Source organism: Lycorma delicatula, chromosome 9 (assembly GCF_047948215.1).
Source record: "Lycorma delicatula isolate Av1 chromosome 9, ASM4794821v1, whole genome shotgun sequence".
Taxonomy (NCBI): Eukaryota; Metazoa; Arthropoda; class Insecta; order Hemiptera; family Fulgoridae; genus Lycorma; species Lycorma delicatula.
In genome coordinates, this window is record NC_134463.1 from 29,218,598 (window position 1) to 29,244,484 (window position 25,887).

The 25,887-nt window shown below is 27.9% G+C and overlaps 1 protein-coding gene across 1 annotated transcript in view; it reads left to right on the plus strand.

Moving 5' to 3' along the window:
• The first annotated feature begins 597 nt into the window (after nucleotides 1-597).
• LOC142330047 (dopaminechrome tautomerase-like) overlaps nucleotides 598-25,887 on the plus strand; it is a 203,340-nt gene continuing 178,050 nt past the window's right edge. The window contains exon 1 of the mRNA XM_075375072.1: nucleotides 598-723. The gene's annotated coding sequence lies outside the window, so the exon portion shown is untranslated. The remainder of the gene's footprint in view (nucleotides 724-25,887) is intronic.

Here is a 25,887-nt window from a genome sequence, read left to right on the forward strand (position 1 = left end):
CTACAGGTATTCCGTCTATTCCAGGAGCCTTTCTGCCATTTAAATCTTTTAATGCTCTCTTAAATTCAGATCTCGGTATTGTTTCTCCCATTTCATCCTCCTCAACTTCCTCTTCTTCTTCTATAACACCATTTTCTAATTCATTTCCTCCGTATAACTCTTCAATATATTCCACCCATCTATCGACTTTACCTTTCGTATTATATATTGGTGTACCATTATATAATATATTAATATATAATATATATATATATATATATATATATATATATATATATATATATATATTGTTACAAGTGTTGTTGAAAAAAAAGTTATAATTATCTATTTCTATTAATGTACACGTTAATCATGCAATAATACAAAATTTTTCGATTTCTTTCATGAAGAAAACTGTGCTGCACATATATGACAATTATTTGGATAAATTTCTTTTGATAGTAAAATTAATGGAAGCAAGATGTGTAATGGACCTATTTGTTCCGGGCATCGCCCTAGATCCTCGTAGGTGGTGCATAACGCGGGCAAGTTCCAAGGTCGTTATCTTGACAGTTGGAAGAGGTCTGGTAGGGGGAGAAAGTGTTTACTGCTGTTAAACCAAGAGCGATCAAACTGCGTGCTTTGCAGTCAGTTCGTTGTGTGTGCACCGACCAAGCCGTGTCCTGGACAGGTGTTCAAACTTTTATCTACAGAACTACTATCGTCCGTTAAAAATAAATATAGGTAAATAAATTCAGCAAAAATAAAGACATTAAATTATTTTCGTGAATAAAAAGCGAAAATGTATGAATAAATGATAATAAAAAGAGATTTGAAATTAATAATTATTTTCATTATTTTAAATATTATAATTTAGCACTAAGTATTTAAAAATTTTTCGGTTAAATTCATTTTTTGTCGTATTTTTATTACGATATCTCTTAAATATTTAGTATTTAAAAAAATTTTTTATTAAATTTGAAAACTTTTTAATTTTATTTTTAAAAAGGTTAAAAAAATTTGTTTATACTTCATTTATTTAATTTATCCCCCTTACGGAATGAAAAGAATGTCAAAGAATTTTTAAATTGTAAATATAAATATTTCAAAAGATAATTGACCTTATTTAAAGGACTATCATTATATTAAATTTAAAATAACTTAAATGATATTGAGTTAATATATTTTTGACAACTTTCGATTACAACTTGGTTATCTTAATTACCGATTTTAATCTTTTGTTAATCGAAAATTATGTACAGTGAAATCAAAAACTGTTTATATACATTTTGAATTTCTTGAAAAATGATTTAATTTGGTTGTAATTCATTAAATTTTAAGGATATAAGGAATCAAATTCTAAGGAGCCAGAAAAAATTCTGTCACCTTTATACATTATTTTCTGTAGCTTAAATTTTAGTTTCAAAGTCAATCTATTTTAGTATAGTTATAATAATTACTAAATAAATAAAAAATTTGGTTATTATTTTATAGCTTTAAAACAATTTTTTACGTAGCACTTATTTATTTAAGTTCATAGATTCACTTTTAGTTTATACACGTGTGATTCTTCCTTTGTATGCATTTTATTACTTTGTGTTTTTTCTTTTTATTTAAAATAAGTTTAGGACTAGATAATGTTAAAAATTAAATGATTTCTGTGAGTAGCAGAATAACTAAAAAATGTTTAATAATAAAAAAATCTATTCAATTTACATTAAATATTTGGTTTATATTTTATATATTTTGAATATTTCTATAAATTTTATCTTCAGTAAAATGAGCATATCGTTTAAAAAAAATGTTAATGTAATTTCTCCAGAGAAAGATGGTAAAATACTATATAACAAAAATTTCATATTGATGTAATTAAATTTGTCTTTCTGTATCAGGAAATGTTTATCATTTGGTCGCAACGAGTAAATTATTATATTTAGATTAATACGCAGTTGTGCACAGTAGATTACATCAAGATTTGCTAGATCTGGCTAGTATATCAGAAATAAATTTAAGGGTTTCCTAGTATTTTCTATATTTAGTAACGCCTAATTTTCTTAGCATCATTTTTTTTATCACTTGACTCATTTCGGAATCACTTCATTGTCAAAACTAATTGTACTCTAGTACAATGGACTTTGGACAATGGAGTGGTTCCGAAACGCGTCAACAAGCGATTAAAAAAATGATGCGAAGAAAGCCGGGCAGTACTAAACATAGAAACTATAATAAAATTAGCAGAAAAAAAATAGTAATTATTATCTTAACAACAAAAATATTGGCTAGCATTTACCTAGACAATGAAAACTGCAATAAACCCATAATTAGGTAGTGTCACAAAATACATAATTAATTTAAACACATTGAATTATTTAAACTTCATATTAATACATAAAAAATATAAATATAAAATAATAATAAAGAAAATGATGGAGATTCTAAATGAATGAAATCGCCGGCCTCCGTGACGCGAGAAGTAGCATCTCGTCCTTTCATCCGGAGGTGCCGGATTCGAATTCCGGTCAGGTATGGCATATTCACACGTTACGTTTCATTCATATCATTATCTTAAGTAATACCTAACGGTGGTCTCGGAAGTTAGAAAAAAAATAAAATAATTGAGAAAATTATTGTATATTATTTTAATAAATATTTATACCTGATTTTAATACAAATGCAGAAAATAAATATATTCGTTTTTTATTAGTATTAGGTAAATGCTAATTAGCAGAGAAATATTGTCTCAATATAATAAACATTTTGATGTTAATTGATAGGATAATCTTTTAAATGGGTTCATAATTTATTAATAATAAATAGTAAAGCAGTCTTAGTAAAGTATGTTCTAATATGATGAGTTGCACATTGGCACATTGGTAGTAGTAGTTTCGCACTATCAAAATTTAATATAACAAAATAAATAATTAAATTAAATTTTTTAATTTAGTAAATACTATGCGATTTATTTTTATCAACGATAAACTATTTTTTATTCATTTTGACATTTCAAAGGCTCCGAGAACTAATATTCTATTTCAGACGGCAATATTACATTAATGACATTTCTACTTGTTTATCTATTACCTATTTGAAGTGTATAATCTTATAGAAACATATACATATAGTTAAGAAATTTACTGATATCTTTATTTTAATAATTAAAACGTAATATAATACTTTTATAAAATAAAATTTTGTATTTAATATATTTATATTAACATTATCTCATATATTCTTATTTAATTAAATAATTTATATAAGGACTTTTAAACTCATTTATTTTTTATCTTATAATTTGTTTTTATATTTATAATTTATCTTATATTGAAGAGATCTAATAATGTAATTTTTTGTATCGATCAGAATACAGATTTATTTAATTTAAAACAATTTCTGGAATAATAACGTGTATAAAAAATTATCGAACCAAACGAAGTCTTTATTGTATCGATACAAACAAAACAACAAATGAACGCAAATAATCTGAAAATAACCCTAAAATAATCAGAAGCATTTTGTAATCGGTAAAAAAACCCGTTAGTTTTTTTTAGAATTAGACCAAAAGTTCAAATAATAATTTCCTTTTTTAGCATAATTAATTAACGTACTACTGATTTTTAAGAATCTTGAATAGGTTAAAAATGATGTAATTGTACCATTAACAGTTAGAGCTATCTTTGACTTTTAATTCTACAGCAAATCTTGGCAAACAAAGAAAATCGATTAGTTAATCGAAGATAGATTAAATTAAATATTGATGACATATACAAGAAACAATCATTAAAAATACGTGACTGTGAATTTAAAAAAAAATTGAATTTTTCACTTTCAGAAAGTATTCAAATTAAGTTAAATAATAAATATTTATTTACCTTTAAAATAACATTTCTTTTATTTTAGCATAATTAATTTCTTAATATGATTTCTTAAAATAAATAACATATTTTTATAGGTTATGTATCTTTTATCTGAAATCGTTAAGCTGTATTAAATTATTATTAATAAATTTGAATCTGTTATAATAATATTTATAACTGAATTCTTTTACGTTAAAAGTCACATTATATATGATAATTTTTTGTAAGAATATAAAAATTATAAATACGGATAAGCCGGAAGGATTGGATTTTAATATGAACATTTTATTAGTAGGCTACGCAAAAAAAACAACATTTGTTTTTGCGTAGATGTAGTAGAAAAACAATTAAAAAAAAAAAAAAAATTAAATTTAGATGAAGCTTGTAAATTTGACGAAGTTACAAACGAAAAATTTTTTATGGATTTAAAAATATCTTTACCAGATATTTATAAATATTAATAATTTAGTACAATTTAAAAAAAAAAAGTCAAGATAAAAGAGTAACAAATCGGAGAAAATAGCAACTGTTAAATAAAGCACAACATTGTTCAATAACATAAACAGATGGGATGACACGTAAAAATGATAAAATTAATGTTATAAAATAATTCCATTGAAGAAGAAGAAGCTACATAATTTATTCCAAAAGATCCTCTAGATTTCTGTGTAATTTTAAAACGAGCTCTTTATAATTTTATACAATTTAAAATTAAGATAAAGAAAATTTCCTGAGCAGTTTGGTCAATTTTTTTTTAATTTGACATAACCTCTACTTTTTAAAAATTTAAATTTTAAATTACTGTTGTATTAGTAAGTTAATTAAAACTGATTTACAGCTTTAAATTGAGGAACCTTTCATTTTTTAACGTTGATTATATTGTTTAAAATGTTTAGCAAAATTTGAGATTACAATGTTCATTGTTAGTTTGCAATGTTCTATCCAAATGCAATGTTCTATGTTTTATGTTCGGCTATAAAAAAAATACTACAATTTAATGACAATTAAAAGAATTAATTTCATTTTAAAAAAAATATTTACTTATATTTTTACATTATAATTATATTTAAATATAATTGAATTTTTCAATCCTTCAGATTCAAAATTTTTGCCGGCTTCAATAGATCAGTCCTTCAGTAAGTTGAACATGACAGGAAAAATGATTGTTTAAAAATTTACCGAACAGATTTGAAAAAGAATGAACAAATGAATTTCCTTGTTTCCATGCAAGTAAAAATTATCATACTACCTCAAATGATGTAAAAACAGTATATATATATATATATATATATATATTTTTTTTTTTTAATTTAATCGTTTGTAACCAAAATATTTTTCGTTCTATTTTGAGATTCAAAAACCATAATTAATAATTCTGGTATTTTGGTATATTAATAATTCAGGGTATATTAATATCCTGTCTAAACAGTATGCGGCGTAAAAGCTTGAGGATTTTTGAACACAAACAACAGTTAATGAACATTTTTTTAAATTTATTTTTCCGATTCAATGTGATATAATGTCATTTCTAAATTACACAAAAAATTTGAAAACAAACAAATTTAAGTTATAAAAATGATATCATCCAAATGACGACCTTTCAAAAAAGGAAGCTTTCAAAAACACGACCTAATAACCTTAGACCTAATAACCTAATTGCCTTAGAGCAATAAATTCCTAGCTTATCGTCTCCTCCTTAAGTTCATCCAAACTACGGGATTTATTCGCATACACTGAAGGTACCCTCACAGAAAATAATCACGTATATTTAGTTCCGGAAAACGAACAGATTTGTCCCCACGGTAAGAGTTTAGTATTTCAGAAAATTTCTGTTTCAAATAATCCACTGCAATAGTAGCTATGTTCTTAGACTTTCGGGCAGCAAGAAATTTTGAAACAAGGATAGTTAAGGGCTAGTTTTTAATTCTTGCCTAACGTGGTCTACGTTCTTTGATGTCCCAGCTAATCTTTGTCTTCACGTTGGCTTTATTTTACCTGATGGTTTGAATTTCTGCATCCATAACAAATTGGTGTTACGGGATGGAGTACGACATCTTGACTTACATTGATTATTGGCGGAACTGGCGCTTAGTAATAAAGCAAGACTCATATTTATAAAAAAAATAAAATTATTATGACGAACGCGAAGTGGTCACTAGACCACCTCTCCATCGCTACTAAAATAGTGCCGAATGACATTTCAACCGCACTCTTCTCCAACATTCACAGCCTTTGCTGTCAGATGCATGCTAATGAAAACCGTCAGGTTTTTATATTGCACTCTGTATTATGAAAAATTAATTAGTATTATTAAATTTTATTTCCTTCATTTAGATTTTTTTTTTTTTTTTTAGTGAAAATCCATTAAATGAAAAAAAATATTGCTTCCTTTAAATTTATTTTTTCTTTGTAAATATTTAATTATCAGTAATAAAATTATATATATGTAAATGTAGACGTAAAAAGAATCAATGCAATCTAAAGGAATTTTATGAAAATAAATATAGCAGTATAAAATGTATAATGGTATTACGAGTAGGAAGATGAATTTCACGCCTTGATGAAAATCAGTAGCTACCTTTAGATGTGTAAATTGTAACCATAGTAACGCAAGTTGTTTCAAGGTAATTAATTATTTTATTACGAAGAAAATGCGTGGGTTGTGTCGCCACACAATTAATTAATTGTCTTAAAAATATTATGTAATATCTTTCTTAATGTTTTTGTTAAGCCAGAATATAATATTAATAAATTACAGTATTATTATTATTAATCTGATTTTAAAATTTAAATATTAATTTAAAATACGAACTCTGTGTTTGGTAACAATATTATTTGATTCATTTCATTGCTAATCCTATTCTAATTTTAATGATATTCTAGTTTTCCCCTTCTCCCCGCTACAGTATACCAGTATATTATGTATTGAATCAATCCGATGACAGTCTGTTAAATGTAGGTACACTTTTTACCCACCGGGTTGGTCTAGTGGTGAACGCGTCTTCCCAAATCAGCTGATTTGTAAGTCGAGAGTTCCAGCGTTCAAGTCCTAGTAAAACCAGTTATTTTTACATGGATTTGAATACTAGATCGTGGATACCGGTGTTCTTTGGTAGTTGGGTTTTCAATTAACCACACATCTCAGGAATGGTCGAACTGAGAATGTACAATACTAACACTTCATTTCCACTCACTACATATCATCCTCATTCATCCTCTGAAGAATTATCTTAACGGTAATTACCGGAGGCTAAACAGGAAAAGAGAGAGGTACACTTTCCTATAGTTACTACCTAATTTTTGAAAGATCATTCGTAAGCATCCGATTCCTTTGCGTATGTAGTAAATGTACCTGAAGTCGGTTACGACCATAAATCACAAAGCCAGAATTACTGTTAATTAGAATTCAAAAATAGAATTCGAGATAGGAAAAGTATGGAGGAGCTATTAGTAATAAAGCATATTGGTCCGGCAGATGATCGAACTGTCAATCTCTCAAACGGGCTATTCCATCGTGGAATAGCCCATGAGATATATAATCTGTAAACGGTACCAGTAATAATGATTTCATGAATATTTGTATGCGCTTAAAAAGATAATATTCCACATAAAATTAAACCCATTAAAAAACTGAAAAAACTTTTTCTGAAAAATTCTGTTTCATAATTTTGAAAACTAACAATCATGTTAAAAATTAATAAAGTACCATAGAAGAATTTATATGTGGCTTAAAATTTTATTTTGCGTAGGTTTGTGGTGTGAGGGTGTTGAAGGCAAAATTAATGTAATAAAAGAAAAAATACTGTGACCAGCTTGATCCTTTAATCATCAATTTCTGTATTCATATTTATATTTATTTCATTCATATTTATATTTATAGTTTTTTTAAAAATAATACCTCTAAAAACCTTACAGTTTTTTTATAATTAATTATCTACGTAAATAATTAAGGCATTAAATAGTTTCAAATTAATTAAATAGAAAATAAAAAAAATAAGCGTACACAGATGATTTCAAACTGCCGGGAAATTTCTCGGGATAATTGTATAACCAAAAATAAGAAAAAAAAATTATGTAAACATAGGTCAGAAAAAAGTTTGTTAGCGAGTTTTGGCACGCGGTAAAATTTTGGGGGTTTCTGTTCCCACCTTGAAATTAAACCCTATTAAAATTCTTGGGGCATGAATCGAGAGGTAAATTTGGGACTTCCTTATGGTTTTTGATCAAAGGAATTGGATAAAAGTGGTGGTTCCAGACCTCTACTTTAATTAGGTTTTACGAAAAACGTGGTAAACATAAAAACATTTTCATTTAAAAACATAAAACATTTAGGTATGGAATAAGATAACTGTTAATTTTCTAATAAACTAATAAATTTCTTTACTTTGTAGAGAATTTAATTGTAAAGAAATTGATGTAAATAACGTCTATTAAAATTAAAATTCAAATTTTAGAAGTTCAACTTTAATAAAAATCAAAACGCACAAACTGGATCGTTTGTGTGGTGGAATGCCCTCTCTTTTTACTGTTTAGACTCTGGTACCACCGTAAGGTATTACTTCAGAGGATGATATGTATGAATGTAAATGAAGTGTAGTCTTGCACAGTCTAGGTCGATCATCCCTGAGATGTATGGGTTAATTGAAACCCAACCACCAAAGAACACCGGCATCCACGATCTAGTATTCAAATCCGTATAAAAGTAACTGCCTTTACTAGGATTTGAACCGTAGAATTCTCGACTTCGAAATCAGCTGATTTACGATGACAAGTTCATTCATTTCTAGACCAGCTCGTTGGGCCAAAATGAATCACTGTACTTCAATGTATTGTATAAGATATGTATATCTATACATACGTATATATTTATAATTCTTGATAGGTTTCAATGGAGACTGCTCTTTTTACATCGTTTTTTTTATTTTAATCAAATTCACTTATGGTTCCGGTTAAATGGAAATGATTGTAAATAAAAATAACTTTACTGACAAAATTTTGTAAACCAGTTGCTATGTGGGTACTTAATAAGAAAAAATATCTAGTGTGTTCTAAATGTTCGCTATGCAACACCTTCGGACATTCACTTAGGGGGTCAGGGGTGTAGAGCCAACAGCAAAATATGAGCCCCGTCGCCTTTGCTTGTGGAGGGCCAAGGTTGGGACAACCCTATTCAGGATGGACCGCTTAAGTGTCCCACTCTCGTTGATTGAACGGGTACTCCCTTGTGTCTTTAACATGGGGGGGGGGGGACAAAGTAAGACCGTAGTCCCGGTGGGGAGATCCTTGGGATCCCCTCATTAGAGGTATGGCGTATAATTAAAAGACCGGGTGCTGGCTACTTTTGGGGGGGGGGGAAATTTAGTTCCCGACGAGGTAGTTTGAGGCGATCGCCGCACACCCTGGAGCTGAGTAAATACTTAATTGCGAATCCAGCTCCAAGAGGGGGAGGGGTTAAACCGATGTTGTAAAAAAAAAAAACTAGTGTGTAAATAATAAATAAATGACTTGAATTAAATAAATGAATTCACCGTTTGTTAAATGTGTAAAAGAGTAATCAGCTACTGTACTTAGAACGTACAATTATCTCTTTAAACCTGTAATAAAATGCTGCATCAGGTTTTAAATAACTACTTATATCCTGAAATTATTGTTTATGAGAAAGCATACTAACTTTTTTTTCTTCGGCGTTTGTCTGTACTAACTAAATAAACAAACTGACTACAGTGATCAGATTAATATCTTTATTTCTTTTTTATCTCATTAAATTTCGTTTTATATAAAAGAAAAGCAAATTATTTATTATTTTGTTTCTGTTTTTTTTTCTTCATTACATAAGAACAGCAGAAGCGATGTTTTAACGAGATTTTTAAAAGGAATTTTGTCTTAATTAAGATTCTCCAAAATAGGGTTTAGATTAAAAGTAATTAAATTAATTTTTGGTTGTGTTCCGCTATTTCACTACCATTTTAAATATTACTATTTAATATTATTAGAAAACTATTCTCTTCGCATTTGTTAACCATTATAGAAAGTTTCTAAAAAAAAGTTTTAAAAAGTTTCTACGTATTATTATTATTAATATATACCCATTCTATGATGGGTACTTATTAGTGTGGGTACTATATTACCCATTTTTTGTACAATAAAATATTATTTTTATTCTAACACCATACTATTCTGAGAGATTATGGACATAATGACCTCATAATAATTCTCCGAACGAAACCTTAAAGCTAATTTAATTTTTAATCTAACTTAGCTTCCGCCGCGAGTAGTTGGTTTATTTTTATTACCAATCCTATATTTTTACCAATAGATAATCCATTCGTACCTAACTTAGATGAGACCCCGGTTAGATCTATATTGGTAACCAGTGTGTCCTTGATGAATTCTATCATATTATTGGTATGAGGCTATATTATTAGCTAAGGCCAATATGTTGATGCTATATTATTGGTATAAGAAACAGATAGGGAATAATCAAGTATTTCTTTGCGAATAAATGAAATCTTGCAATCAATAAATCAAAGTAAATAATGACGGAGCTGCTTGAAAATGATCTGAATAAATGAGCAACCTTTCTACGTAGACCTGGTATTTGAATTTTCAGGTTTCACCCAAAATTTCACGATGCTCTACTCCTTTAATCCATCTATGTTAATTGTATCATATTCTCTCCTTCTATCTAATCCATCTTATTTTTTTTTTTTGTTAATAGAAAAAGTTTATTTATGATCTAAAAGTAAATAAATACAGTAATAGTCGTATAATTTAAAAAACATGTTCAACTTCTTAATTTAATCAGTTTGACTTATTTTTCACTCATTTTTTTGCATAATGAATAAAACGGTTAAAGAAATTTTCCCTTCATCCTTTCTAACGTTCTAAAAGGGACAAAAACTATATTTTTTATTTTAAATTAAAACCCCTTCCCTTGAAACAGAGTATTATTTAATTTTCAGAATTCATTAAGGAAAAAATCAAAAGAAAAATATTTTAACAAAGTAATTCTTTTAAAATAATTTTTTATCAGATTGTATTTCAGGAAAATATTTTAAAATACAATAAAATTTAAATTAACTTTCTTATTTAAACATTTTTTTAAACTTTTCTGGGCGATTTTCTGTTTTTATGCTACATAAGAACCAATAAAATTGGAGGAATTCTGGGCGATTTAATTTAGAACTTATTTAATTTTTTATGGATTAATATTTTGGCGTGAAATTTTTAGAAAGTTTTGATTGAAATTTAGTAATTTTATAATAATACCAATAAAAAATAATAATATATACTTTACGAATAATGTCTCTGATAAACAGATGATGTCTAAAAAATTATAAAAAAAATTGTAAATCGATGATCTGGTAATTTATAATTCTATACTACCCAGAAAGAAAAAATACTTAGTTCGATTACAAAAGATGACGAAATATATTTCATGTATAAAAAGAGTATTTTCTTGGATCTGTACCAATAATAATAATAATAATAATAAATAAAAGAAAAAATAAACATTTTAAAAAGTCAAAATTACAACATATTTTTTTTTAAATACAGCACTAATAATAGTACAATTTTTTACTTTCTTTAACTTTACTGGTAACGTAATCTAATTGCAGACTATCGAATTTAGTAGGTGAAGTCGACCGATTTCTAGCACGTGGAGTCGTGAACGTTCAACCTCCAGGTGCTGTAAGGCAAGAAAGGTTAGCTGAGCTAACAATATTCTATCATGGTAACATATTCACTAGAGCGAGCAGTTGATAAAAATGACAGGGTTTAACTGCCATATTATGCTATTAGTATGTATATATCAACTATTATTTCATTGCAGAATGTAAAATTCCTGAAAGGATGGATTAACTATATCAGTTGTCGAATTAGAACAAAGAAGTAATATGTACATAGGTATATATTTTTTAAATAATAGATTTATCTGATAGATAAATCTACTAAAATGTATGCACTAAGTGATTTATAAATATCTAACACAAAAATATACATAAAAAGGACTAATCTCTGAAAATGATAACCCGTATAATGGAATGGATTTTTGTAATTTTCTCATAACTTCTTAGTTACCGAAGGCTTGCAGCAATAAAAACATGACAGACGGGAACTTGCTTTATTATGAGGTTCCATATTTCGACTACGCCCGTTTTATTTTTTTAATGGATCGACTTAGGAGGTGTATTTATCTGCACTTATGTAACTGAGCTAAAAGAACCAACAAATTACGGAAAGAATGAATTTTTAAAATCATACTTATTTCTCCTTGAATTCTTCTTCTATCCTACTTCGATCTATAGTTAATTCACGTTCGCTTAGTCTTCCTCGGCTCCTCTACTGAAGAATTAAAATCCTCCAATATAGTTGAATGGATAGGTAGGGAGGGTTAGATTATAACGTTAACAGTAAATCTCTTCGAGGTAGTTAGTTGGAAGGGATTAAACAGTCAGAGCAGTTCAATCGGGTATGCTGTTAAGTTCTTTAATATGGCACATTAGCTGTATTTACGTATCGGTATATATATATATATATATATATATATATATATATATATATATATATATATATATATATATATATAAGCACTGCAATTGCTTCATTTTTTCTTCACTCTTATAAATCTTCAATTATACTTTAAAAATCTTAATAAATTTGTATAATTAATCAAAAAAATCTTTATGGAATTTACTAATATAATTATAACTTTTATAACAACCCGATTGATTGATTTCAATAATAAATATTTTTTTTAGATCCAAGAAGTTCCTTTATGGAGAGAGTATTCGTCTATTTTCTTAGTTTAAAATTTTCTATTTTTTTTTTCAAATTATGAATTTTATATTCACTATTCATTATTATAATTTTTCAAATTATAAATAATAAAATGTGATACAGATACAAGTTCATACCTGAACTTACTGAACATCATTATTCAAACAAGTATATATTCCTGACTTTGCTCGACATTTAGTTCAGTCATGATCCGTAGTTAAAGCGTTACATTATTAGGTACGGATCTTTAGTTGTCGGTCGTTTATAATTCTTAAATCGAGCTTACATAATGTAATTAGAAAATGATTAAGCCTCCTATTTTATTAATTTTATAGTCAGCTAAAATCTGAATTCAAATAATTTTTATCTGAATATTCTCGTAGATGATTGTTTTAAATTTATAATAAGGAATTCAGCGTGGATTATAAAACGTAACTTGTTGCGCTAGGTTACGTTTGATCCTACGACAATGTAAAAATTATTATTTGTTATCATTATTTATTTATTGTTTTTTTATAATTTGTTTTAACATGATTATTTACGCTTAATGTATCTAAAAAGATATAGTATATTTTAATAAATCACAAAGATTATTTAGTTAAAATAATAGTTTTAGCATAAATAATAAAATAAAATGTAATTGATTATTATACTCTCATTTTGTTCTTTAAAAAAAAAGGGTGAAATCTAAAGAAACCCCACGGCATTACTATTTTACCTTACTTATCATCTGATTACTTTAAAATACAATTCCTTCTTATTTTTTTGTTGATATGGTACTCGTACATAAGGTCAAGCTTTTCCTCTGGCACAAATATATTTTCATAAGAAACTAGAATTATCTTTATCAATAATAGGATATTAAATTTATTTACTTAGTAAATCGATTAAATATTTCTGTGTGCTAAATTATTTAACTAATTGTTTAAAATTTTATATAATAATGCATTGTATTGTATCACTTCTGCTTTTTTGTTGTAAATATTATGTATTCATGTCGCAGTTAAAAATAGAAAATAAAAAAAAAATTATAGGTAATTTAATATTACCTCTTTTAAGGTTTCAATTCGTTATTAAAAGATATTTTCAATAAAAAAAAAAAAAATAAATATAATTTTTTTTGTTAAACAATTTAAATAAATGATTAAAAAATATATTTTTTAATATTGTACATATGTATTCTAACGCAGAAGCTTCTATCTTACAAGATGAGTAAATCAATAAAAAAATAAAAAAAGAACAAAAAAACTTTAAATTTAAAAAACCTTCAATACAACTTTTTTATCGTAAAAAGATATTTCAATGTCAAAAAGAAATTTTAATTATTTATAGAAAACAAGAAATATTCAATTTTTTTCATTTATTACATAATTACGAATTAAACGTGTTTATTAAACATAAACATACACTTTAAAATATATATCTATATAGCCTAAGAATAATTTACTATAAGATATACAATTTTTAAGAGTTTAAACCAGTTTATTTCTGATTAAAGTGATTAAATAAATTGTATTTTACGAAAACGTAATAAAAATATTTAAAATAACAATAATTAATAAAAATAATTTTTAGTTGTATATATCTTGTTTGTTTCCAGTAGCACTCTTACCAAATAAGACAAATTAAAGAGCTGATAACACAGTGTAGGACGACTTTGCCGTCACACGGGTTTTTTTCTGATTCACAGCTTACACAGACAAATTAATAAAAAATACATCAGTGCTACACTACCGCTCCTTGTGGTGAGAAGGGGTACTACTGACGCAGTATACCCACTAGTTTAGGACAGTTTTTTTTTGGGGGGGGGGTTCAATTTTGCAGAAAACGTTTTTTTGCAAATCTTATTAAATTTTAATTGTTAACAAATGTGCCTAAGAAAAATAAGACCTTAGACGAAATCTCGAGATACTGAGGATGACCTTGTTCTACAGCCTGTCGCCCTTGACTTTTTAAGTTGAAAATTTAATGTCATCAATGCCTTATATATCCAGTATGTCCAGTAGTTCTTGGAGATATAAGGTGATTTAGAGTAAGACACTGAACACACACACACGTGCATACAAACATCCGGAAAATTTCCATCCGGTTTTTTGTTTCCTTAAGTGTTAAAACGTCAAGATCCGGTGAAAACTGTATATGCCCAAATTGGACCGACTTCAATACTTTTCCTTCTATAGCTGTAGCTCTGCTATAGCGCTAGACGGGAAAGTAAAATTATAATATTTAAAAAAAATATTTTTTCAAAATTTTATTTATAATCGGTTGCATTTTTGCTGAAACCTTAAGTAAATTATATCACTCATATATTCATATTAAAAAAAATCCCCATTGAGATTCCTCAAAAATTACATGTACTTATGAGGGACAGTACGTAGAATGTAGAATCGTACACAAGGTAGTTTTGAAGAACTATACTTTCAGAAGTATAATAACAAACAAATAATAATAACAAGAATCAGAAAAATGATAGATTGATGAAACACTTAAAAAAGGAAAATAAACCAAAAAAGTAAAAAGTTAAAAATGAATGTGAAAACAGAAACAGAGAAGAAAGTAATGAAGGAATGATTAAAATTATTCCACTTCACTCAGCGGATGTAATTACACTAGAGTTACTAAGGTCCAGAACGTATAACCGCATATCATTCTTACCGTTATCCAGAATGTTTACGGCCAAGTGGTTAACGTGATGATTTAGTCGAAGTCCGTAAGTATTAATTGATTAGGATTTATTAATTAATTAATATTTATTTATTTTTTAGACCTTTTTACTTCCTTTACTTTGTAAAGGAAGATCGCGAAAAATTTCGGTTTTCAGATTTCACCGGAAATATCCATTTTGACCATCCCTGAATCCATTTTGACTAGTTTCGGCGTGACGTTACTTTCTTTTATTTTTTTAAGAGGTGGAGGAACCCCATTTACAGGCGCCTAGGCAGTGTCGGGCTCGCTAACAGGTTCCGCAAGATGTTATTAAATGCGTATGTGTTCCTGCGCACTACAAACTAAACCTCCATCCCTAGCTACCCATCCTTTCTGGTACAGCTGGTGTGCATTACTTCAGGAAGGGGAAAATACGTCCTCGCACACATTCAGACACCACAGTCATCAGACTAAAATCACTCCACACACTCCACGACAACCAATCATCACTCCGAGGTATTCTCTGAGGTATGAGAATACATATCTCATGCCGGACACTTCACACATCACATCACATCAATCAGTCACATCCAATTACATGAACAAACACCTCACAGGCAATTGAACACTACAGCATACTTAACTCACGGGTAACTTAACATCAGACGCGGGAGCGGAATGCCCACGGCCTCATCGCACCCAGCCGACCCCTAGGCTATCAGTCGTGAGCCTGTCCGCCTCCGCACCCTCCGACGACCCCTTCCTGGCCTACGATATAAACGTGACGTCTGTACGTACGTATGTATCTCGCATAACTTAAAAACTATTAGCCGTAGGATGTTGAAATTTTGGATTTAGGACTGTTGTAACATCTAGTTGTGCACCTCTCCTTTTGATTGCAATCGACTTGACCAAAAATGTCCAAAAAGCCCAAAATCCAAAAAAATTGGGTTTTGTACTTTTTGTTAACTCTAGTAATAAGCCCTTATTGAGAGCTTTTCAACAATGAATTATAAGTGGTAGTTAAGAGTATTTTCATTGGTTCCAGAGTTATAGCCAAATAAAACTTTAATTAATGAAATATTTGGATCTTAAAAGTAAAAGGCATATCGGTTCGAATCCGACTTCATGTCCTTTTTTTAATTTAAATATATTAATTTATTAATAATTATTTACCTCTGATTGTAAAAAAAGTTTTACAATAAATAATAATAATAAAAAAAATAATAATATGAAAAATTATCGGAAGATATTAATGAAACAAATTTTATGTACGTTTCATTTTAAAAAAAATTGTATATGTAATTTAATAGACGTACAAGGAAGTCATGTGATGTCCTCTTCAGATTTTTTCAGTTAGCAGTAAGATAATACAGTGTTGTAAAATAATGATCTAGAAATGTATCTGAAAAAACTTCATTATATTTAATAAAACAATTCATTCTCTTTATTAATCGACACACTTCTAGACATAGAAAAATCAAATTAATGAATATTACTTCTTTGAAAACTATAACAACTATTCCACTATATACATTATTAAAATTTAAATATAATTAAAATATTGAACATGTAAATTCTGTGGAAAACCATAGTTATTTTTCTAGTACATGTCGGCTGAAGAAACTATGTAACCCTTAAATAACTTTTCAATAGTTAAACATAGAAAAATTGAATTTAATAAATGCTCTTTCTTACCTCTCAAATCGATCTATTTTTTGATATGAGATTCACGACGCTCCAAATCTCTAAAAGAATATTTATTTTGGTAAGTAAATAATTTTTCGATATGAAATTTCAACACCTGAAATACCCGGAGGAACACATGAGGTTAACTTAAGTAAGAACATCATTAGGTAAATTCTTTTCATATTATTCAGTAAATATTTTCCATATTAACGGAAAATAATTTTAAAAGCCGTTGAGAAATAAAGATTTTGATGACAAAATCCTAACAAAAATGGTAGTCATTTAATATTTTTCACAGCAAGTTTCAAAAATGGCTTATTGTACACAGTGACTTCATATCGAAAAATATGTTATTTTATTATTTAAAAATTTTTTTATTTAAAAATATGTTAATTTTATTATTTTTTTAATATTTTATTTTTGAATAGGTATTTAAGAGGTAAGTTAAGTGTCGATCAAATTTAAAACTACATACGAAAAAAATTACCACCATTTTTATCATTATTTCATGCCCCGCAGATTTTTACGTCAAAATGTTTTGTTTTTCAATCCCCTTTAAAATAATTTGTTACAATTCTTGAGATGTCTTCTGGGTATTTCAGTTATCGCAATCTGATATCGAAAAATTGATCATTTTGGGAGAGTACTTTCAAAGTTTTAATTCTTCTACGATTAATTGTTGAAAAGTTATTTAAGGGTTATCTAACATACTTTGTATGTGTGTAGTGTATGTACATACGCGCGCGCAAATAAAAATATTATATCTTAGAATTAAAATAAAAAGTATTTACATACGCTATTGTATTTTATTGTTATGTAATTGTTATAATGGGTGCTCTGAGAAAAAAATATTTAGTTTTAAAATCGTTCGTGTTTAGTAATACTACATGCCCTTGTCTATGTATGTACGCATTTCCGTATTGTTAAAAAAAAAAAAAAATTAGTTTCTCGGTTTGCATTAATAACTCCACCCTTGACTGAAATGTTGAATAATACAAACGAAGTAAATAAAAATAAACTGCTACAGATAAATAAACTAAATACAAATGATGTAAATTAAATAATAATTAACTGAATCATAGCTATTTAAAATAAGTAGCTATATTAATACCGTTATAAAGTTGTTAAAGAAATAGTATTATGTAAATAATTAAATACCAGAATCGGAAATTTGAAAATAAGAAGCTGTTAAACAAGCTAATTAACATTCCTTAAGTGACATTTAAGGAGATTAAATTAATAAAATCAAAAAACGTGAAAGATCTTTTAATACGAGTAGAAATGAATGAAGATAACCTTAAATTTAAAAAAAAAAATAATTAAAGTTAATATATAAAAAAAACCGCTTAACAACAATTGAATTCCAAACGTTCAGGGGCTTTCGGAATTAAATTCCATCTTCAGGAACTCTCATATTCGTCCTATCTATAATAGTAATTAAAACTTCACGTATAGATTATAAAATAACGTGATATTTGCCTAAAACATGACAGCTAGTCGTCATATGTATAAGATTATGTCAACGTAAACGTCTTGTCATTTTGGTGATCTCAACTATTCTTCTCTGTTTTTGAACAGTTAGACCACCAAATTGACAGGACGTTTACGTTGACATAATTTTATACATATGATAGCAAACTGTTATGTTTTTAAGCAAATATCACGATATTTTATAATCAACGAAATTAAATTTATGAAGTGAACAAAAGTACAACTGAAATGTTGAACGTAATTGAGTTTAACCAATGGAAAAAATAGTTTTAAGTATGTTTTTACTTTAGTAAAACTGTTTTCAAGGATATCGTATGTCCTTGATTATTGAATGGGAAAACTATAACAGATAAGTTTATCAAAAACCAAACCTAAGATGAATTATTTGATAGTATACTTTAAAATAACAGATGAACTGTCTCAAAGACAAATTTTAGATTTCAGAATAGAATAGAGTGTAAAAGATAAGGAATATTTAATGTATATCCATTGAAACACAGAATGGTGTTTGATATCAGTGGTAGGTCTCATCAGGAGTGGAGAATATGTTTAATAAATCAGCACCAGTGATCTGGTAGATAAAACTTTCTCTCCATATTACCATTGTCTTACGAAATATATCAGTCAATGTTTCAGTTGTTAAACTGAAATATTTGTGAAAAAATCGTTAAATCGTTCTAGTACATAAAAAAAAAAAATTATTATACAAATTTCATAAAAATTCGTACAAAAAATCGAATGATAAATATAAAAAATCGAGTTATCACGGATCTCAATTCGCTCGGCAAAAAATTCTTAGAATAAATTTTATAGAAGATAAAATTTATTCTAAGAATTTTTTATTTTAATGATTCTCTCAATCAGTATACTATAAAATATATTTTTACTAAGAAAGAGTTGGAAATTCAACTTCAAAAATTATCGAAATTATTCTCTGAAAAACTTACAAGTTATATAAAACTTTTTTCAATTTAACATAATCCTTCAATATAAGTAAACAAAGATTCCCAAATAAGAGGTAGCATTGTTTTAAATCTAAAAAATTATTTATACAAAATCTAATTCAAAATTTTCCAGCAAAATGATGTTAGAGCTCTGCCAAAAATTTAAAAATCAAAAGTTTCTTCATGAATCAAAAATCAAAGGTTTTCTTCAAAAAGTTCAGCTCAGCAATCTATCGGGAGATGATTCTATAGCCAAAAATAAGACAAAAAACGTTCATATAAACATACCCCAGAAAATGGATTGTTAGCGAGTTTCGGTATCGCTCAAATGAATATTCAAACGCTAGACACAAAACGTATTGTTGATCAGCTGTTATTGCCAAACTATGAAATATATAAAAAATTTTAATATGTTCTAGAAAGATGTCTTTCAAATTTATTTGAAAGACATTTTTAGAATTTGTATGTAAATTGTACTGTTTAAATTCGTATCACTTTTCCAAACCAGTTTGTGTGTTTTGTTTCTAATTAATGTTGAACTTCTTAAATTTTTTTAAATTTTAATCGACGTTATTTACATCAATTTTCTCAGAATTAAATTCTCTACAACTTTACCTAGAAATTTTTATTTGTTTATTGGTAAATTAACCGTTATTTTATTTTAAATCTAAAAAAGTGTACTTTCTGACAAAACCTTTTCATGTCTTACACTATTTTTTCTTAAAACCTAAGTTTTATTGAGGTCTGGAACCACTGTTATTTAATTTCTTTTATTTTAATTTCTTTGATTTTCAAAAATTATAATGGAGTACCAAACTTACCTCTCGATTTGTACCATATGAATTTTAGTACGGTTTAATTTCGCACAGGAAGCATAAAGGAGGACTAAATGTTTCGCGAGCCAAAAATCGCTAATAAACCGTTTTCAGACCCATGTTTATATGAATCTTTTTCTTATTTTTGGCTATCGAATCATCTCCCGAGATATTAACGTGCAATTTGGAATTACTGTGTGTGTGTGTGTGTGTGTGTGTGTGTGTGTGTGTGTGTGTGTGTGTGTGTGTGTGTGTGTGTGTGTGTGTGTGTGTGTGTGTGTGTGTGTGTGTGTGTGTGTGTGTGTGTGTGTGTGTGTGTGTGTGTGTGTGTGTGTGTGTGTGTGTGTGTGTGTGTGTGTGTGTGTGTGTGTGTGTGTGTGTGTGTGTGTGTGTGTGTGTGTGTGTGTGTGTGTGTGTGTGTGTGTGTGTGTGTGTGTGTGTGTGTGTGTGTGTGTGTGTGTGTGTGTGTGTGTGTGTGTGTGTGTGTGTGTGTGTGTGTGTGTGTGTGTGTGTGTGTGTGTGTGTGTGTGTGTGTGTGTGTGTGTGTGTGTGTGTGTGTGTGTGTGTGTGTGTGTGTGTGTGTGTGTGTGTGTGTGTGTGTGTGTGTGTGTGTGTGTGTGTGTGTGTGTGTGTGTGTGTGTGTGTGTGTGTGTGTGTGTGTGTGTGTGTGTGTGTGTGTGTGTGTGTGTGTGTGTGTGTGTGTGTGTGTGTGTGTGTGTGTGTGTGTGTGTGTGTGTGTGTGTGTGTGTGTGTGTGTGTGTGTGTGTGTGTGTGTGTGTGTGTATATATAAATTTTAATAAACACCATCCTAACCTACATGATTATTAACAACAAAATATTTGTTCAGTACAATACGTGTCACGTAAACAATTAGTGCAAAAGAAATTGTTATCAGTTATCATCTTTTGTTTTAATCAGTTCTACTTTCACATCCGGTCTCTTTGTTTTGTATCATTAAAATTTTTAAATTAATTGTAAATTATTAAATAAAATAAGGCATCTTATCAGTTACAAATTTTTTTTCTCAACTTTTTTTCTCATATATATATATATATATATATATATAAACATGTATATATATATAAACATGTTAAGTAAGAATGATAATTTCTACTACCTGCGGAAGTATTAGTTAATTATTTTGCAACAGGATAGTTATTTTTCAATCGCGTGATTTGATAGTATGAATACATTATCACGTTAACAGTTTTTCCATTACTCTTTCCACAAAAGAACTTTTTATGTAACTATTAAAAAACAAACATTCTACTATCATATAACTTCTATTAATGTGATTTTTACGTATTTTATAGTTATCTTAAATAAAATATAGAACAAAAAGATATGGGGCTAATAAGGTTTACCTTTTTTAAGATCAATAATAATCGGACTGTTTGGTTGCTATCCTCCCCATTCGTATCTGTTCTTTACTAATCTTTAACTCAACCACATTTACCACATCCTACAATCTCAATTATATGCTTCATATTTATTTATTCATTTATATGACCAAAAAAAACTAAACATAAAGTAAAATACCAGGAAAATGGAAATTTCATTGTTGATATGTAAATATATAATTTATGTATCTATATAAATTATCATCAATATTCTTGGTAGAAACTGCACTTTAACTTTTTTTTCATATCATTCAGGTAGTACTATCAAAAGTTAATTTATGCGTTAATAACCAATATTTGTTTTCCTCTGAAGTTTTTACTTCTATATATCCCTTCCATCAAAAAATTAAACACATCTTAATGTCTAAATCAATAAAGATTCACCAACCTACTTTTATAAAATACTGCTACAAATTTTTACCCTCTCAACATCAATTCTACCAATCTTTCAACATTTTTTTTGAAAAATCATATTTAAAATGTCCTTATTTCTTTCCTCTTTGTTTTCCCTGTTGTCTTTTATAATTTATTACCAAAAGAATTACATATTACACAAATATATATTTTTTAATTTCTTTATAATTTTTAAAAAGTTTGATAATGGACAAAATATAATGAATATTGTAGAAAAACTTTTTATAAATATTAATCAGAATGCTACTTATATGAAATTAAAAAAAAAAAAACGGAACAGAGAGTAAAAAAGTGAAAATTTAAGTAAACGTAAATGGAATATTTAAAATATCATTATTTATTAAATATAATAAATATTGCTTAGTCTGGCTGCTATCAACATGAAGTTAATAAATTAAAGTATGTACTGTAAATCGTTCATTTATAGTGTCTTAATCTAAAAAATCCCAGGACATAATTTTTATTATCGTGCTATCGGTATTTTTTATTTAAAAGTAATTTTAATAATTAACATTTAACGGGTTTTTCTTACGTTCTCATTATATTCCACTGTACTGATACGTATTTTGTACAAGAAGTTTAATATACAGCTAATATTAGCCCTTCTTTAATATAATTTGATAATAAACATGATAAATGAATAGGTGAGAACTCATTTTTATTCTTCTTGATAAATAAATAATAAAAATATAATTTTGCGTAAATCAAATGAAACTGAACTGTTTCGTAAACCAAATTATATACGTTGACTTTGAAACAACTACTCAGATTTTAATGGTAGACTTTAAAAAGCCAAGAAAAGATTGTACAGAATATTAGTAATTTGAAAACAAAAACAGGGTAAAAAAATTAATTATTTTTAATTGTTACGATATCGTGCAATTCTTTATAATCTCTCCAACAAAAAAGGATGTTGCGTTGGTTTGTTATATATGCACACATTTTTATTTTAGCTGCTATTGGCGCAGATCGGACCACGTGATGCGCCGGGCAGCTGCGCGCAACCGAATCTTTCCCGCTCTCCCTTTTGAATGAAGCGTTTAATGTGTTAAAAAATCACAACTCAAGAAACAGCTAAATTTTATAGGCTGAAAGCAGTCCGTTATCGATTAATTTACAGATTACTTCATTTACTAAGCGTAAATTATTTTTATTTATTTAATTCTATTTATGTATTTATAATCATTTATGATTTTATTTATACTATATGAATGATAATTTATTAGATAATTATTAGTTATTTATTATTAAATCGAAGATTAACTACTCTTATTACTGTTTATATTAATTATTTATATAACAATTATTCAAACTTAATAAAAGAAAAGGGATTATCAGTTAATATTTAGCAGTAAAAAAAAGGATTCTTTATTTAATGAATTATTTAAAAGTACGTTTCAACGAACTGTGTGAAAGAAAGACTAAGAGAACACAGGAAGCTCTAGAAAAATGGATAAACAAAGGAAAAGGAGAAAAGATAAATACAGACCAGCCTTTTTTCTAGTGTATTTATTAATTTTAATAAGTCACACACCTAGCGGCGGGGGATAAGAGGGTTACAACCCCCGCCGAATATTTATCATTCAGGGGTTAAATCTAGTATGTTGGGTCCAAAAAATCCATCTTTAGCATTTTATATTTTCGTAATTTATAACATCTCAAAAGTAATTTCACAAAATTTGAGATAAATCGGTAAATAATCATCTCCCTAGTCATTAATCCCCCCCACTATATACCTTAACCCGCCGTTACTCGACCCTGCAAGAGTAACGCCGTTACTTGACGTGTGGGTCACCGCGCTCACTCTGACGTAATATTAATAAAAATAATTGGTTACTGATGATTTCCTGCAAGCCAGAAGTGCAACACTTGTTTATCGCATTCCAAACACATGCGTAGGCAGCTAGACGGCGTACCAAGAATCTTCAAAAAGTTTTCAAGTTCTTTTGCCAGGTTCAGCTAGTCCTAGAATGATGAACTAAAAATCTTAATGATTTATTATGATAATAAATGTTCTGAATCTGGTATTTTCATATGAGCTAAAAATCATTCATATCATCCTCTAAAGCAATACTTAACGGTCTATATAATACATAGTTACCGTAAATAGAATAACAAAATAAAGAGATATGGAGAAAAATTGTAATAAATTTTGTCTTTTTTAACATCAATAATCTGACTGGTTGAATGCTACATTCCATTCCTATCTGTAAAACACAAAAATCCTTGTCCTTATGTATAAACACAAAATTAAAATTTATTGAATTAATATTATAGAAGGTATTTAAGTATCCAATCGGTATTTTCTCCCTTAGGGTTACTGTTCAGTCCAGGACAGGAAACAAGAATTCACTAATGGGTTTACCAAGAATTTATTGTTCCAAGGATCCATATGTAGTATTATCAATATGTAGTAGCACGGTTCTGTCTAAAATCACAGAATCCAAAATCTGTGAAAATGAGACTAAGAATAAAAGATCTGATGTGGATACCACATGACTTCCTTGTACGCCTGTTAAATTACATACACATATTTTTTTAAAATGAAAGTACAAACATTTTATTTCATTTTATTCGATTTTTTCATATTTTTTTTTTTATTGTTTATTGAATTATTATTCGTTGTAAATTTTTTTTTAAATCAGAGGTTAATATTTATTAATAAATCAATATATTTAAATTAAAAAATAAAAGGTTAAAAAAGGAGATGGTTTCGAACCGATGTGTTTAGTAAGATCCAAATATTTCATTAATTAAATTATTTGCCTATAATTCTGAAACCAATCAAAATAAGTACCAATTATGATATATCATTGAAAATCTCTCAATGAAGGCTTATTACTGTATTTAGAAAAAAGTCCAAAATCCAAATTTTTTGGGATTTTGGGCTATTTTGGATACTTTTAGTTCATTCGATTGCAATCAAAAGGAAAGGTACACAACTAGATGTTACAACAATCCTAAATCAAAAATTTCAACACCCTACGGAAAACCGTTTTTGAGTTATGCGAGATATATACGTATTATACATATGTACAGACGTTACGCTGAAACTAGTCAAAATGAATTCAGGGATGGTTAAAATGGATATTTCCGTTGAAATTTGAAAACCAAAATTTTTCGCGATATACAATACTTCCTTTACTTCGTACAAGTAAAAATGAGATGATTGATAAAAAAAATATATTCTTGGAGGAATTTGTGAACAAAATATACTAAACCCATCCAATAACAACGTCACCCATTTTTGGAATTCTGTAGTATACAAATACCCAATAAAATAAAATGATAAGTTCGAATAGAGCAAAAAAAAAAAAAAAAAAAAAACTGTAAAAAAATCAAATAAAAATTTTTCAATTCTTGCAAAGTTGCATCAAAATGTAACTAATCGATTAAGTAATGAGCTAAAAGTATATGAAAATAAAAAATTTAATTAAATCAAATTCAAAAGGAAGAATATATTAAATACACTAGTAATTAAAAAATATGTGCTAATTAATCTCAATACGAATAAAAATTTTGCCTCCGTGGCACGAGTGGTAGCGTTTCAGCCTTTCATCCGGAGGTCCTGGATTCGAATCCCGGTCAGGCGAAGCATTTTTCATACAGTTACAAATTTTTATTTCAATTAAATGACCACAATAGTCGATTCCCGTACATCTCATACAGAAAAAAAATGTATTAAAAAAATCAGTATGGTAAGAAAAAGATCAGTTAGAATTTTAAGAGCATAATTATTAAATCCTCTCTAAATTAAAATGTCTCTATCTTCAAATCCCGGTTAAGTATGGCTTTTTTTACACCTTACAAAATTTATTTTCATCTATCAATATCTGGTATTGGGCCTCAACCTGTGTATTTATTTTTCTGTAT